We start from the raw sequence: 18,952 nt of genomic DNA on the forward strand, positions 1-18,952 counted from the left end.
TTAATTAATTAATTAATATATTGAGAGCTGATTGGCTTATGGGGAACATGTGACACAAGCTGAGTCCCTTTTGTCATGGCAATGGCTTAGGAACAGTGGTCAGAGGAGCTGTAGACAGAGAGAGTCATGCATGTGTGACAGGGTCTCTGAGAGAGAGAGAGACAGAAATTGAAGAAAATTTGTGATTGAGAGACTGCAGACAGTTTGTTCATAATTCTGTTTCACTGAATTAAGTGATTGTGAGAATAAGCGAGAGAAAAGTTTTTCTGATAAACTACAGCAAATATGAAATTTGTTGCAGCTGTTAAGGCTGACTGAGATTTCTAAAGTAAGAAGTTGACTAAAGGACAGTTTACAACTGAAGCTTGTGGAAGCAGACCTTGTACTCTGTTTGTGGCACTGTTCGTAAACTGGTTCTATCTGTCACTGATGTGTGCCAGAGCTTAAACTGCTCAGTGTGACTGTGAGTGAAGTGGGTCTGACTGGGTGCTGTGCTGTGCTGTGCTCTGAATTTCAGCCGTGTACTCATCTGTAGACAGGGAAGTCAGTTCAGCTAGAACACCCAGCAGGGAAAATTAATTATCTGATTTTCATTAGCTATACAGTCCACAGGCCCTGATGCTCAGAAGCAAACGTGGGTGCTAGAGGCCATTAGCGCAGGACTAGCAACTGCATTAACTAGCACAAAATGCTTAAAAGGCTCTAGCGCGGGAAACAATAAGTGCTCCAAGGATTAGCACAAATAGCCTGCTAATGTAGTCAAATGGATATTAATGAGGTCATTTCCCATTCCCTCCCTCTAAGAGCACTCAAAGCAAAGCTGCCTTAGCACTGAAACAAATAATGGAGCAGGCATTAGGGTGTTTGAAGAGATGATTTCTTATGATTCACTCTTTAAAATCTGCCGGTTTTGATTGGTTTTTTTAAGCAGAAGGAAGCCCGTTTAAGACCCTAAACACTGGTTGTGAGAAAGGAATATGCATGAATCAGAGCAAACCCCAAAAGTGGAAGCACACATTGGCGCCTGTTTCCTGCATTTAAATATAAGTGTTCCAAGATAAAAATAAAATAAAATTGAAATGCTTATATTTAAAGGTGCAGAAAACAGATACCAATGTGTGCTTCACGTTTGGGTTTGCCAATTGCACGCACACAGGACCTGAGCTTACCGTGGAACCAGTGCCGTAGCAAGGCCGGCTGACACCCGGGGTGGGTCACCGCTGCGCACCCCCCTCCCCCGTGTGCAGCACGGCACGCACCCCCCTCCGCGGTGCATTCTTACTTGCGAGGGACGGGCGGGAGGGCCGATCCGCCCCGAGTGCACGTCGCTCAGAGCTGCGTCGGATCCGCTGGTTCCCTGCTCAATCTGCCCCGGAACAGGAAGTAACCTGTTCCGGGGCAGAGGGAGCAGGGAACCAGCGGGGCCGATACCCCCCAGTGCGTGCACCCGGGGCGGACCGCCCCCCGCCCCCCCTTCCTACGCCACTGCGTGGAACTCTTCTCACATGTGCCAAGCATGTCCCCCTCCTTGCTTTCGCTTTAACAGTGTGCACATGATATGCATACTATTTGCTTTGAGCATTTGCGATCTATTTTTCTGTGCTATTCTAGCAGTATTTTTTCTGTGCTGTTGGCTTATCACGAGAGTTTTGAGCATTGAGACCTCAGTGTCTTAAAATAAAAAAATTTGTATTGAAAATTCTATCGCTAGAGGAAGGGATGAGAAAGTCTTATTCCCTTTGAGTGGAAAATTCCCTGAAAAAGTAACACTGAATTACATCGGTCTCTACCATCAAAAAAGACCAAAGTCCCAACTCAAGCAAGGCCTGAAGTTAAGTGACCACAACACTGTAACATAAAACACAAGAGACTTTGTTTAATGCTGAGGGGTGCACTTATCTTAATCTACGTTCCAGGGTTTTTACTTACCTGAGTGAGAGGGGAAACTTGGGCCTGGGTGGATAAGGAAGGGTCAGTGCCTGTAAGATAAGAATTAAACACAAAGAATAAAGCTTAGAGTGTAAAAATCCAAAGTTAGAAAACTGGGATACTTATCTGATGGTTTCTGTACGTTGAAAAACTTCTAGTTAAACAAAGTTGTTTGAATCTGAAACTTGAGTGTCTAATCCCTGGTTATTTGAGAGAAAGAGAAAACATTGTTGTTAAACAGTTATTTTAATCTTAAGCAGCACTTTTATTTTTTGCAAACAGTTTGTGCACTTTGGGGCCCTTTTACTAAGCTGTGGTAAAAAGTGGCCCATGCTAGTTTTGGTGTGTGAAATTGGCATGTGCTGGGCCACTTTTTACCACAGCAGGAAAAAGGCCTTTTTTAAAATGGGTCAGTAAATGGTTGTGCACTGATATTAAAATTAGCGCATAGCTATTTACTGTCTCAGCCCTTACCACCACCTATTTAGAAGGTGAGGAAATATTGCAGCAAACTTTAACTGATGAAAAAGACAGGGCTATGTAAGGTATAACAAAGAAGAGGAGGAAAAACTTCATAGTCCAAAACAACGAACATAGTCAAAGGAAGGAGGAAACCCCAGTGGATTATACAACAGTTTTATTGAGCGAAAACCTGACTTAGCCAAGTTTTGGTTCTCAATAATAATAGTAATATTAAAAAGAAGGCTTGCTATAGACTGTACTGAGTGGCCTAGTGGTTAGGGTGGTGGCCTTTGGTCCTGCGGAACTGAGTTCAATTCTCACTTCAGGCACAAGCAGTTTCTTGTGACTCTGGGCAAGTCACTTAACCCTCCATTGCCCCATGTAAGCCCCATTGAGCCTGCCATGAGTGGAAGAGCACAGGGTACAAATGTAACAAAAATATATATATGTGTACTAACATTTTCTATCATGCATAAAGCTTTTTGTAATATATGTTTTTCAGAATATTGAGATGATATATGGAGATTATATATATATATATATATATATATATATATATATATATATATATATATATATATATTCTTAATACATGCTATTGATCAGCACCAAAAAATGTAAGTGCCCTGTATAGTATAGCAGCTAAGCAATTAAAATGGTACCTAACTTAAGTTAGACACTGATTAGGTCTATTCTGTAACAATGCACATAAATTCTGAGAGTGCCATCCCAGCACAGTCCCAAAATGCCACTAGCCATGCCACCTTGAATTTAAGAGCTATAGGATTTCCACGTGCATTATTATACAATATGATGTGTATGTAAAACCCAATTAACACCAATAATTAGTTGTTAGCAGCTAATTATTAGCACTGATTGGCTTATTAGTCAATTAATTTGCACGTACAAATTAGCAATGCATGCTGATTTGCACACACCAGTTTAGGTCAGGTATATAGACTCTGGGGTATATGGTTTTCCTTAGGAATAATCTTTGTTCACCAGTTAAGCATACCACCTTGGTTATTATTGAGCACCAGTTGGTAATATCTATCTATATATTTATACTTTTTATCCATTATTTTAATATATATTTTTGTCACTTTATATTTTATTTGCTTGTTTATATATGTTTTGTTAAATGTTCTATACCCCTGATGCAGGCTATAACCTGAAACTTGGCCAAGTCAGGTCTTCCTGCAATAAAATTGTTTTTTATCCTCTGGTGTTTTTTCCTTCCTTTGACTATCTTCAAGGCATAAACAGCAACAAAGTTCCATATGCCTATAAAGACAGAAGATAAAATTTGTGTTATATAAGCAAATTCATTTAAGTTTACCAATGTTTACCAATGTCTTTCTTGTTTAACATAGATTTTATCATCTGTCATGGAGCATTGTTTGTTCATACCTTGCAGAAAATAAGATGTGTTAATACCCCTGTACAAGTCATTGGCAAGTCTTCACTTGGAGTATTGTGTTCACTTTTGAAAGCCATATCTCGCTAAGGATATGAAGAGACTTGAAGTGGTTCAGAGGAAAGGAACAAATATGGTATGGGGTTTGAGCTAAGAGATGTGTGAGATGAGATTTGAAGACCTGAATACGTATATCTAAAAGGAAAGGAGGGACAGGGCCCTTCATGCCAGGTAATCAAGCTTCAGACCCCATGTTAGCACAGAAACAGTCTTGACAGTTCTACAGAGTGCATTCTATTCTCACTTGGATATGCACAATATTATATTAACTGTTACAGTATATCTTTCTGCTGCCTTTGAATTGGTCAACCATTCACTTCTGATTTCTCAACTCTCATCTTTAGGGATTTCTGGTACAGTATTAGCCTGGTTCTCCTCATTTTTCATTGGTCACTCATATAAGGTCCAAGCTCCTTCTACGGTTTCTCCCTCTCATGCTCTAGCCTGTGGGGTTCCCCAAGGTTCCATCATCTCCTCTCTTCTTTTCAATTCCCTTGCTGTGCTCATTCAGTCCTCTGGTATTTCCTGTCATGTTTACATGGATGATTTATTGCTAATATTCCCCACAAACTCGTATTTGCCCAACATTGGTCCTTATACAGTTACAGTTACAATACCAATGAAATAGTTCATAGCAGATTACAACTAAGAAGCTAGAGCCAAGCAGATCTAGGAAGCACAAATAAATCTATTATATTTATTTGGGCTAACATCATCAACTTTAACACAGTGAAGACCCAGTTCTAACAATAATAATAATAATTTATTTCTTCATCACATGTTTATTAAAAAGAAGGGTCTTCAATCTCTTCTTAAAATGATTGTAGGTAGTCAGATGCCTCAATCCAATAAAAAGAGAGTTCCATAAACTGGCGGCTTGGTAAGCAAATTGACTAGTAAATAACATTTTAGATGTCATTCCTCTAGGACTGGGAAAGGAGAAAAAAAGATGAGCCTTGTGTATTATAACATTGACCTGTGATAGAATAATTAACTAAGCAAAGCATGTATTGGAGAATTAAACCTTGAACAATTTTAAACAGTAAACTGCCATCTTAAATAATACCTTGGCTTCTATTGGAAGCCAATGCAACTTAATAAAACATTGTGTGATACTATCTGATTTCTTAAGAGAAAAGATTAGCCGGGCTGCCACATTCTGTACCATCTGCATTTCCTTCAACAGCCATTTCGGCATACGTAAATATATGATGTTACAGTAATCTAATTTACTAAGAGTCAATAATTACACCATTAATTTAAATAATTCTTCAGGTAAGTAGCTCCATATGCTTCTGTATATTATAAGCACAGCCATTAACTATGAACCATGGTTATGGCCTTAGAGGCCTAAGGCCTGAAAGAGCACAAAGCCAGAGAGAACAGAAAAAGCTGACAGGCCAAAGTGCTGACAGACCAGAAGTCTGTGTGACTTCTGTTTGATTTCACTCATGATCTGTTGCTGATGTTGCTAATCTATTCAGACACCCCTTGAGCAAACATAAAAAGAGGAAGGGGCGAAGGTGCACATAAGCTTTGTAAACATGTTTTGCAAAACAAGGTAAACAGATGTTCAATATGGAGAACGAAGTAGTTCCTTTGGAAAATGACTGTGCATGATAAGGCCTTCCGAGAATAGCTAATCTCACTATCAGCATTTTCAGTGAGCACTAACCACATTATTACCCTATATCTAATAAGTATTAACCACAGAATTACCATATCCAGTAAGTTTGATTATTGTCATATTACCCATGCATAACTTGTTACCTTAATGAGAATATATAAGTGATTGTATTTCCTACTTCTGTGGAGATGTTAGATGCAGATAGCATATTTATGCAGCAGTGTCTCTCTCCCAAAAGCAATTACAAATTGTATTTGTATTTGGTAAGTAGGGAAAATAAAATGACTGATTGCTTTCACAAGACGCAACCTTGGTGTCTGTTGTCCTTCCAGATTTTGGGTTGGTGGTATATAAAGATTTGGGAGGGAGTAAAAAGAACTCTAAAAACACTTCTGAACTTCCTCATTATACAAAAATATATTCTAACCAGCGAGTTAACTTGAGGTTCCATTGATATTTGTAATTTAATATAACTCCCCAAATATTAATGGAGCACTCTAAATTATAGGTTAATTTATCAACAGTAGACTGTCCAGCTGATTTTTGAAAGTGATCGCCGCCCATCTTCCAACACAAATCAGGAGATGGGCGGCGATCACCCAAATTGGCATAATCGAAAGCCGATTTTGGGTGGCTTCAACTGCGTTCTGTTGCGGGGCCGGCGAAAGTTGAAAGAGGCGTGTCGGCATGGTAGTGAAGGCGGGTTGTGGGTGGGACAGGGGCGTGCGTTGAGATGGCCGACTTTGCCCGATAATGGAAAAAAGAAAGCCGGCCATCAGGAGAATTTGGTCCGTTTTATTTGGACCCTTTTTTTTTAGGTCCAAGTCCCAAAAAAGTGCCTCAACTGACCAGATGACCACTGGAGGGAAGCGGGGATCACCTCCCCTTACTCCCCCAGTGGTCACTACCCCCCTCCTACACACACACAAAAAAGATCAGACATTTTTTGCCAGCCTGTATGCCAGCCTCAAATGTCATACCCAGCTCCCTGACAGCAATATGCAGGTCCCTGGAGCAGTTTGTAGTGGGTGCAGTGCACTTGAGGGAGGTGGACCCAGGCCCATCCCCCCTACCTGTTACACTTGTGCTGGTAAATGGGAGCCCCCCAAAACCCATTCTATCCACATGTAGGTGCCCCCCTTCACTCCTTAGGGCTATGGTAATAGTGTAGAGTTGTGGGCAGTGGGTTTTGGGGGGGATTTGGGGGGCTCAGCACACAAGGGAAGGGTGCTATGCATCTTGAAGCTAATTTAGGTTTTTTTAAATAATTTTTTTAAGTGCCCCCTAGGCTGCTCGGTTGGTGTCCTGGCATGTCATGGGGGCCAGTGCACTAGAAATGCTGGCTCCTCCCACGCCCAAATGCCTTACATTTCGCCGGATTTGAGATGGCCGACTCTGGTTTCCATTATGGCTGAAAATCAAAGTCGGCCATCTCATCTAACCCCAGCGAGCGATTTGGCTGGTGCCAAGCATATTTCGAAAATACACTTGACTCCATCCCTTCGTGGAGCCGGCCCCGAAGATGGCCACCCATCAATTTGGCCGGCGCCGTTCGATTATGCCCCACCACATCTCCTTTCTTTGGTTCTGTGATGCCCTGAACAGAAGACATTTTGTTTTATCCTTATTCAATTTAAGAAAATGAGATGACATCCAGTCAGTAACAATGGAGAAAGAATGAGATATGGTATGATACGTGTCCTTTAAATCCTCAATAACTGGGATGAGAAGAGTTGTATCATCCGCATATATATAGACTGCATAACCTTCATTCTCCAGAAGTCTACCCAAAGATGGCAAGAGTACACTGAGCAGCACTGGGGATAGGGAAGATCCCTGGGACACACCTGATGGTACTAACCATGTGTTAGAGAATATTTCTTGCATCTTGACCTGATAAGATCTACTAGACAGAAATCCCCTAAACCATAAAAGAACTCTACCACATATTCCAAAACCTTCCTGAACTTCCAAAAGTACTTCATGATCAACTAAGTCAAATGCACTGGAAGGATCCAGCTGCACAACAAGAGCTTTTTGACCTTTACTCATAATTTGTTTAATACAATTTATAAGTGTCACCAACAAGAAATCCGTGCTGCGGTCAGCACGAAAGCCAGACTGCAAAATATGCAATAATTCAAACTGGTCTAAGTAAGAAACTAGTTGTGTTGTCACTATCATCTCCATTGTCTTTACAAAATATGGTATTGAGGCCACAGGTCTATAATTGCTAGTGTCACTTTTAGATAATGATACATTTTTTTTAGTATAGTGTAAGAATTATCTTAGAAACGTTCTTAGGAAAGGTACCCATCATTAGAGAATTATCAATCCACTTGCATAAGACATCCTTAAATGGTTTATGCATGATTTTCATTAAATATATAGGACAGTTATCCAAATGACAATGAGATTTCGGTAACTTAGAATATAGGACATCCACATCCTCTATTGACACCCTGGAAAAAGTGTTCCAGCATTGATCTGTTGGCCAACCATCATTACAAATAGGCATAACTCTTAGCCTCTGTATAATCTTATTCTTATCATGCAATTCCTCATAAATTGTCTGTGCTTTCATTTGAAAGTACTGAGCTAGTTGATTTGTAGTCGGAGGGACCTTTTCAGATTTAACATAAATATATACTTATCCATCAAACTATTCACTGTTTGAAAAAGTATGCTCACCACTGAAATATCTCTATTAATGATATGTGAATAATGCTCCTTCTTAGCATTAACAATAGCCTTCTTACAGAAACATAGAAATGTGACGACAGAAAAAGGCCAAATGGCCTATCCCACTAACTTTCTTTTCCTAAGGGATGTTTTCTCTTTTTTCCAGACTCTTTCTAGTAACTTACATTTCTGTTTTAATTTAAGTAAACTTGCTGTATACCATTGAATATTTACTTTCCTAATTTTCTTTTCATAAGTAGGGGCTAGTTTATCCAATATAATCAGACTATTTCTATTCCAATTATTCAACCAAGAAATCTGATCAATCTCCAAAGCTAGAATTTGTGAGACAATTTTTGCCTACATGATCTTATTACTGGAGGGGATGCTGATTTCTTCATACCTGAAGATGTTAGCCAAGTAACAGTAAATGATACTAAAAAATGATCTGACCAAAGTGTTTGGGTTTAGATTGGAACAGAAAAGGTAATTTCACTAGAATGAGCACCTAAAAGGTCTAAACAATGCCCCTTTTCATGAGTACATTGTGGAGAAGACAATTTAAAATCCAAATTATCTAAAAAAAGACAATAATTCATCCACATTCACGTTTCCCAGTAATTCTAAGTTTAAATTCATATCAGCTATTAATAATGTAGATATTTAATACATTTTTACCAATTAAAAAAATTATCTCTGGCATTCAACCATTTGCCTGGAATTCATTACCATTAATACTCCACTCAGAGCGATCGCAAAAGCAGTTCAAAGTGGCCCTGAATAATTGGCTTTTTTTGTAGGGGTGCAGTACCTATTCCTGCTGGGTTAGTATCCTTCCTTTCCCTTCCCTGTGGCTTCCTCAACCTCTCCCTCACATTCCTACTTCTCTAGCCCCTTACTGTCTGCATCTCTTAGTATGTGCGAATTCTCTTTCCTATCTGAATATTGGGGTTTCTTTCATGCATTTCTGATTGTAATTTTTTAAACTGTACACCATCTCAGTCTGCCAGTTAGTGCAGGCAGTATAGCAGGCATCAATACATAAATAAATATGATATAAACAACTTAAATATTTGAAAAGTATTAATATACAAACAGATCTTTATCAAAGACAAGGAAGAGGTAGAGCTAAAAGACATGAATTGAGGTTGCAGGGTGATAGACATAGGAGTAACATCAGGAAATATTTTTTCATGGAGAGGGGGATGCCTGAAATGCCCTCCTGGTGAGGTTGGGACAAAATCAGTGACAGAATTTGAAATATGTGGGATAGACATAGAGGAACTCTATATAGTTTAAACAAGGCTCCTACTGGCTAAGTCCGTGAAGCCTCCTCACCACCACCAGCACCGAGCTCTCTGTTTTCCTCTTTATGTGTTTCTTCTTCTTTCTTGTGCCTGGTTTTGGGATTGGCAACCCAACCCCCTTTTCCTCAACAGCTCCTCGGCTGTTTTAAACCCCAGTCCAATTACAGCCAGGGTTCTCTCAGCACAGTTCAATGGAGCTAGGCTGTTTCAAACACAGTCCAAGTACAGCCAGGCTTCTCTCAGCCCAGCTCAATAAAGTCAGACTGTTTCTAACACAGTCCAATTACAGCCAGGCTTCTCTCAGCCCAGTTCAATGGAGCTAGGCTGTTTCAAACACAGTCCAAGTACAGCCAGGCTTCTCTCAGCACAGTTCAATAGAGCTAGGCTTTGCGCGGGCTCAAAGCCTTGGGTCCCACCCTCTAGGTCAGTCTCTATTCGCCTGACCTCCTCCCGCTTTGACCCAGGCCTCTCCCCTATACCTCCAGTGCTGGCTGAGCCATAGCCAAGAGCTCCATGGGTTCGTCTAAGATCAGCTCAGCCTCCTCTTGCTCCATCGCCTCCGGTTCATTCTCCCCCTCTCCTTCAGTAGCCCAGTCCATTTTCTCCTCCCCCCACCCCTTTTCCAGCTGATTACACTTTTCTTCATTAACTCTGCTAGGCTGCTTTTCCTTCTCCTGCCACCGGTTCCACCACCTCCTCCACCAGGTGGGAGAATCAGCTTTTCCTTTTCCCTGGCGGCCCTCTTCTGGAGCTCCTTGGTTCTGCACCCTACTTCTCCTCCCCCGGAGCTCTCCTGTGGCCTTCTGGGAGTTGTAGTTTCCCATCTTTATGTCCCTTTTGGGCAAAACCTGAGCATCCCTAGGGTCTTCCCTCCTACCCTCCGGCTCTCTTTTCTCCGGTGGGTAGCTGGGGTCCCTCTTCCTTTCGGCATATTCCTTACATATCTTCCTTTCGGCATATTCCTTACAATAGAAAGCATGGAATCAAAGCAAAATTAAATGACCTTCACACCGGGCATAGAGGGGTGTGAGCTGCACAGAGCAGCAGTTACAACTCTGGCTATATTGTTGAGCAGTCTTAATGGACGGTACAGGTCTTCATTTCCTGTCATTTACCATGTTATTATATTAAATTTTTTTAAATTATATTTGTACCCCGTGCTTTCCCACTCATGGCAGGCTCAATGCAGCTTACATATGATATACAGGTACTTATTTGTACCTGGGGCAATGGAGGGTTAAGTGACTTGCCCAGAGTCACAAGGAGCTGCCTGTGCCTGCAGTGGGAATTGAACCCAGTTCCCCAGGACCAAAGTCCACCACTCTAACCACGAGGCCACTCCTTCAGTGTTAGCAGTACAGAAAAGACACAAAAACTAAGTGGAGGATACAAGGCAAACCAGGAGAGTGGTAAGGTACTAGTGTTTTGCTGGAGTTTATCCAATAAATACATATATTATTTTAAATACTGTACGTATATTATTATTTTTGTGACAGGGTGTTTTATTGGTCTTTTCTCAATTAAAATATAAAATCAAAAAGCCTATTGTATTGCATGAAGCAAATAGGAAGCAGACTGTTCTTACATGCATTTTATCTCTATGACATCTGTATTGGATTTTGGTCCACTAGGACATGGGGAATAAAATGCATACTATATATCTTAAGAATAAAACATAGACTCCCTAGCTGGCTGATATATTCAGGAGAAGATTAAATATGGGAAACTGAATTACTGTCACATATATAAACAAAGAGAAACCTTCATAGGCTGGCTGAATATTTTCTACCTTTCTATTTGCTTGTTATAACAGTTGCTATACACCTTGTTCAAAATCTTTTCTCTTGGTGATGACTCCTAATAAGAAACTCAGCACCATATCCATTGGGAAGGCAAAGCTAAAAGGGATTTTTGTGGATAAGAAAGCATTTTACCAATGCATAAACACCTATTAAAAATTGTTCATCCTATAAGCAGCTAAAAGTCTGCAGTTTGTTCCACTGTTCCACAATGCAAGTACTTTTACTAAAGCATGCTTAGGCTGGGGTTAGAAGTAAGAAAACAAGATGACAACCAGTCCATTAGATTCAATGTGGAAACAGAAAAGGAAGCAGAATTTTTGAAGAAAAACAGTCATTTATTGTTTGTTCAAAGATCCCAGGACTCACAAACTAGTGCCCAACATGGCCATGTTTTGCCAGAAGTAATGGAAGAATGGCAGTTTAAATGAGGAAACCTACCTAATTCTAGCGAGTATTAGCGTAATTTTTAAGCTTGCCACATCGGCACATCCACACCTCCCTACCTTATGAGTATCTGAGACACCATGACCTCTCCTCACCATCGGTGGTATCTACCTTCAAGGAGGTCTCCGTTCTGAAGTCTTTAACAGCGCACATTTAGGAGTGATAAAGAGTGCCAAACCTGATTGACTTAAACTAGCTCCAAAAGCTATCACCATGAAGTGGCTCACATGGGTTTGCTAAGCTCTTTTGAGCAAGACATTCAGAAATTCACCATGGTTTACAGAGGAACTATCCATCCTAAAAAAGGAATGTTGATGCCTTGAAAAGCAATGGAGAAAGAACAAAGATACTACTGATAAATCAAAATGGAAGTCAGCCTTCTGATGCTACAAAAGGAAGGTAGTAGACTCAGACCTCCAATACTATAGCAGCCTAATAAGTTAAGATGATCTTGACAACAAAAAACTTTTCTCCTTAGTTAAAACACTAGCTTCCACTAATAAGGATGAACATTCACAGAAAACATGTCCCACCACTCAAGGCCTAGCTGATCATTTCACCAGCAAGAGCCTCCAAATTATGTCCAAACAATCTAAAGCTACCCCAATAGAGGAAAATAGTTCAACATGTAGCTTAGTCTTAATCACCAGAGATGCTACAACCCAATGACTCAAAACTGACCAAAATTGGGAATCTTTTCTGCCACTAGCAGTTTAGGATTTAAGATCAATTATGTTGAAATGTGCCTGAGCCAACTGCTCACTGGATCAATGCCCAAAACTCAAATCCATTCCTATGGATGCATAAACTGGTTATTTGATAATCTCAATGAGCTGTTAAAAACTGGTTTTCTTCCTCCTTATATGGGCAAAATTGTTCTCACTCCACTGCTAAAGGGATCTGGGCAAGATGTAACATCACTTGCAAACTACCATCCAGTGGCAAGCATACCCCTATTTACTAAAGTATTAGAAACCTACATTAGTAAACATCTCTCTTTATATCTGGAAACATTCTCTATTTACACTGGTCACAATTTGGCTTCAGATCATCACATAGTATGGAAACATTGCTGCTAGTTCTAACTACATGTGTCAAACAAAACCTATGCAAAGGCGACCAAGTAATTCTTCTTCAATTCGATATATCGGCAGCGTTCGATGCGGTTGACCACACATTGCTGCTCGAACGCCTGGATCAGATAGGAATAACAGAGACTGTGTTCAAATGGTTCAGCAAATTCCTTTCAAATCAAAGTTATTCTGTCAAGCAAAACAGCCAACTTTCCAACTACTGGTCTCCTAACTGCGGGGTCCAGCAGGGATCTGCTCTTTCATCTATCTTGTTGAATCTCATTATGTCATTGCTTGCCTCAGTACACCTGAGACTTAATGAACACTATTATCCTATGCAAATAACATCCTGCTTCTCTTACCAGTGACAGCATCAAACATAGATCCAACTCAGTCTGTAGCGAATGGCATGATTGCAACGCTGGCTGGTCATGGTGGTGGGCTTCTGGGTGGGGGTGGGCTCTTCACTGCAGGGCAAAAAAGGTATACTTTAATCATTAAATATATACATTTTTTTGCCCTAGGCAGTGAAGTGCTTACCCTACCTAGAAATTCCCCAACAATAAATTTGAATGCTGCCCAGGCCCCAGTTAGCTTAATTTAAAAAAATGTTAAAAATTATGATGTAAAAAGTTTAAAACAAAACGTATTTAAAAATTTATTCCCTGTAGTGCTGGGCTGGGTTCAGTGGGCTGGCAGCTGCTTGGCAGTAAAGTTGCACCACGACAGTTTGATTGTAATTTTATATCACACTCACTATCTCGAGAAGGATGGAGCAGATTGAGAACGAGGCTGTGCGCGCCGCCGCGCACAGCTGCTGGATACTGCGTAGGATGGAACAACATCATCACTCTGTCATCTGAGTCATCAGCAGCATGCAGGACATCACGCACGGGGTTAGAGGTCTGCGCCTGCATGCCGTTCATGCCGTCTGCCTCTGCCTCAAGCCTGAAAGGTAGGTGGGCTGGCTGGATCAGCTGAGCGGGCGCTACTATGCTATGGCTACGAGAAGGCTGCTGCAGTTTGTGCGTTTTTCAGCCGCGATTGTTTGGGTGGGTGTGCGGGCCTGAGCCGACATTGGATAGGCCTGGGCCCACCCAGTTCCACCCGTAGCTATGCCCCTGGGGCCCTGACCAATAAACTGAAACTGAATGAGCAAAAAAACCAAGATCCTGTTGTTCCGAAATCAGAGAGTTGAGGTCCCATTATTAATATCTTTGACCAATGGTCAAATCTTTACAGTTAAATCTAAAACTAGAGTACTAGGGGTCTTGCTTGTTTCTTCACTCACCTTCTCTTCCCATATTAACCAGCTATGGAAAAAAACACTATTCAAAATGAGACAGCTACGTCTAGTCAGATCATTCTTCAACCAAAACGCCTTCAAACTACTACTAGTCCAAATGTTAGTTCTACCTCACTTGGCTTACTGAAATGTTCTATTTCTTGGAATTAAGTGTCAATATCTGAAATTGAATTTGAAGTACAGGCTGCATCAGGGGCAATGCAAACCAACTGGTGTAAAACTACAAACTTCACCAACACTTGTTACAGATGTGTCTCTTCCTGGGCCCTTTTCTGTTTCCAGGTAGGGGTTAGGTTAGTAGAGAAAGTTATCTGCAGAGTTTTTGATGTTATAAACTCTGCTGTAATTTTGGTGAGAAAAATGTAACTACAGAAGAAACTAGATTACAATTTCTGCAGGTACTTTTTCATTAGGAAACTTTAAAAATTGAAAGTATGTGGGTATTTTCATTTTCAAAACTGAAGCAAAGACTATTGATGAAAAAGCACCTGCAAACTTTGCAGCTAATTTAGAAAATAATCTACTTCTTAAGATTATTTTCTCTATGTGCTTCCCTTTGCTCTTGACCACATTACATTTCACATTCAATTTAGGTGGAGAGTTGACAAGTCTGGCAAGGTTCTCCTGCAGTCACAGCATGTTTGTGTTGTAATTACTTTGAAAAATTTTGTGTCACTCAAAACGTAATCATTGATTGCTTCATCTAGAGCATTAATTAATATCTCACACAGCACTGATCCCGATAGGTATTACTGGGACATTCTAATCTTTACCTCTGTTTGTTGGAAAAACTGATCATTTAGTCCAACATTGTGTTACCACTCTATAATGGAAACATCCCTCCATATTCCATAATTTTTAATTTCCTGAACCTTTTATTAAATGCATTCTGAAAATGTTAATATACTAAAAGTCATAAGAACGTAAGCATTGCCTTACTGAGACAAACTGAAATGACCATCAATCTCAATATCCTGTTTCCAACAGTGGCCAATCCAGGTCACAAGTACTTGGCAAGATCCCAGAACAGTAAAAAGATTTTATGCTGTTTCTCCTAGAAATAAGCAATGGATTTTCCCAGGTCCATCTTAATAATGGCTTATGAACTTTTCTTTTAGGAAATTTTCCAAACCTTTTTAAAACACTGCTAAGCTAACTGCTTTTACCACATTCTCTGGAAACAAATTCCAGAGTTTAATTATATGTTGAGTAAAGAAATATTTTCTCTGGTTTGTTTTAAAACTTACTACTTAGTAGCTTCATTGCTTTCCCCCTAGTCCTAGTATTTTTGGAAAGAGTAAACAAGTGATTTACCTCTACCTACTTCACTCCATTCAGTATTTTATAGACCTCTACCATATTTCCCCTCCGCCGTCTCTTCTCCAAGCTGAAGAGCCCTAGCTGCTTTAATCTTTCCTCTAAGGGAAGTTGCCCTATCCTCTTTATCATTTTCATCACCCTTCTCTGTACCTTTCCTAATTCTATATCTTTATATCTTTAATTGGATATCTTTTTGAGATGCGGTGACCAGAATTGGACACAGTATTTGAGGTACAGTCACACCACAGAATGATACAAAAGTATTATTCTCATTTTTGTTTTCCATTCCTTTCCTTTTAATTCCTAACTTTCTATTTTCTTTCTTAGCCACTGCTGAACACTGAGCACAATGTTTCAACATGACACCTAGATCTTTTTCCTGGACAGTGATTCCTAATGTGGAACCTTGAAACACGTAGCTATAGTTTCCTCTGTCCCACATGCATCACTTTGCACTTGCTCACATTATGGGCCCTGTTTAGGAAGGCACACTTTCATTTTAGCGCATGCTAAAAATGCTAATGCGCCTGTAGCGCGGCTTAGTAAACAAGGCCCTAAATGTCATCTGCCATTTGGATACCCAATCTCCCAGTCTTGGTAGGTCCTCTTGCAGATTTTCACATTCCTCTTGTGATTTAACAACTTTCAATAACTTTGTGCCATCAGCAAATGTATTTATTTTAAAAACATGTATACCACCTACAACTAGGTGGTTTCCATAGAAACATTTACAATCATTAAAACAACAATATGGAATAGTATTACAGCATATCTATGTGCAATTACCAAAACACAGATTGTAAGCTCTTTGAGCAGGGACTGTCTTTCTTCTATGTTTGTGCAGCGCTGCGTATGCCTTGTAGCGCTATAGAAATGCTAAATAGTAGTAGTAGTAGTAGACAGGGCTGACTAATAATGTAAGCAGGTTTTATTTAACTATTTAACATCTATCTATCTATTCGCTATGATACATAAACGTCCATAGACTGGACACTTCTCAAACATATGTGAACACCATCAATAATACCTCTTAACCTACATGTACTCTAGAACCAGTAGTCTTTGATTCAAATGTTCAGAACAACGGCTTAGTACCTTACCTGTCAGTTTTACTTGCCAAGGTACTAGCAGTAAGCTTGTCCCTGCTGATAGGTCAAATTAATGTAGTGGTGTGGCTGTGTGGCCTAGGTCCCTCGTCTCCTTTGATTGCAAATCCACCCTCACCCAGTTCCCCAAATCTCACCCCTCCGGCTAGAGAATTCTTGGGCTGCTGACTACTGGACTGGCTTCCAGAAGTATAGTGCTTGGCTCTGCTGCTATTGACTGGAACCTCCTAAGGCTCTGCGGGATCCCTGTCTCTTCTCTCAGAGCCCCTTGTGCCAGTTGCACCCCGGAGGCCATCACTCTGTTAGGGTTCCTGGTGTTGATTGCACCTCAGAGGCCTTCAATCTTGTAGGACCCCTAGTGCTGACCACACCCCAGAAGCGTTCACTCTTGTAGGGCCCAGAACTTCAATTTTGTAGGACCCCTAGTGCTGACCGCAACCCGGAGGCCTACACTCTTGTAGGAACCCTAGTGCCGACTGCACCTCGGAGGTCTTCTCTCTTATAGTGCCCCTAGTGCCGACCACAGCCCAGAATCCTTCATTCTTTTAAGGCCCCTAGTGCCAATCGCACTCTGGAAGTCTTCACATTTGTAGGGTTTTCACTCTTGTAGAGCCTCTAGTGCTGATTGCTCCCCAGAGGACTTCAACAGTTACCTTCTCGTGTAGCTCTTCTAAAGCAAACAAACTGACAGTTCACCTTTATAAAGAATAAACCTGTTTGTGTTTTATAAGCACTTCACCCAGATTCTCCTTCTCTTTTCTCATCAACCCACCTCACAGAGGGGGTTTCACTTAGTTCAGTGGATCTCAAACCTGGTCCTAGAGGCACCACAGCCAGTTAAGTTCTCAGGATATCCACAATAAATATTCATGAGAGAGATTTGCATGCACTGCCTCCACTGCAAGCAAATATATCTCATGAATATTCATTGTGGTTATCCTGAAAACCTGACTGGCTGGGGTGCCTGCAGGACCAGGTTGGGGAACCACTAACCTAAGTGTTGCAGATACCTATGTAACTTACAATATTCTACAAGTCACACACGGGCCTATTTAATAGAGTTATCCCAAAAAGGAACATTTAATGGATTAGGATATACAAAATTAAGGGGGGAAGGGAAATGATATGCCACCTTTCTGAGGTTTTTACAACTACATTCAAAGTGGTTTACATATATTCAGGTACTTATTTTGTACCAGGGGCAATGGAGGGTTAAGTGACTTGCCCAGAGCCACCAGGAGCTGCAGTGGAAATTGAACTCAGTTCCCCAAGATCCAAGTGCACTGCACTAACCACTAGGCTACTCCTCCACTCTAACTGTTAGATGTTGTAACTATATATTACTTGGTTAAGAGTTCACTTTGGAGCTACCTTGGTAGTGATTCTGGAAAATGCTTTTCTGTACAAGGTAATTGTCATTCGTCTATTCTCATGTCACCCAAAAGCAGTAACAGCAATGCAGTTTTGAGGTACAGATGCTATGCTCACAATTTCAATTTCTGAACCGAAAATACACATTGCTTTTATAGATAGTGTATTGTACTTGTATGTTACTGTTTTCTAGGAAAATAAAGTATCTTTTCTAAAATGTCAGTTTTGCTTAATTTAGAGGTTATCAATAGAAATCAAACAAAATAAAACATGGAAAAGAAAATAAGATGATACATTTTTTATTGGACATAACTTAATACATTTCTTGATTAGCTTTCGAAGGTTGCCCTTCTTCCTCAGATCGGAAATAAGCAACTGAGGTAGCAGATAGCATATATGAGAGAAACATCAAAGCATTACTTTGACTGTCTGACAGAGTGGGAGGGTGGGGGTATGCATGATGTCCCCATGCATACCCCCACCCTCCCACTCTGTCAAACAGTCAAAGTAATGCTTTGATGTTTCTCTCATATATACTATCTGCTACCTCATTTGCTTATTTCCTATCTGAGGAAGAAGGGCAACCTTCGAAAGCTAATCAAGAAATGTATTAAGTTATGTCCAATAAAAAAGGTATCATCTTATTTTCTTTTCCATGTTTTATTTTGTTTGATTTCTATTGATAACCTTTAAGAGTAGACTAACACGGCTACCACACCTCTCTGCTTAATTTAGAGAATCTGAATTTAACTGTATATATCATTGGAGAAAATATGTCTGTAGAAGTATTGTCCATGTGAAAAATTGTCCAGGATAAAATGTTTATGCTTTATGGTTTATTGTATTTAATATACCGCCTTTCCTCAAGAGATACCAAGACTGTGAACAATAGACAATAAATTAAGTCAGAGAGGAAAAGTTCGCCATTTGTCAAAGGAGAGGAAAGAAAAGAGAGTAGAAAAGAGAAAGGCAAAAATAAATATGGAGATGAGATTGCAAAGATTAGTGGCAGGTGTATGCCTTACACTTTTTCAAGACAAAGGTCT

This window comes from Microcaecilia unicolor, chromosome 3 (assembly GCF_901765095.1).
Source record: "Microcaecilia unicolor chromosome 3, aMicUni1.1, whole genome shotgun sequence".
In the NCBI taxonomy this organism is placed as follows: domain Eukaryota; kingdom Metazoa; phylum Chordata; class Amphibia; order Gymnophiona; family Siphonopidae; genus Microcaecilia; species Microcaecilia unicolor.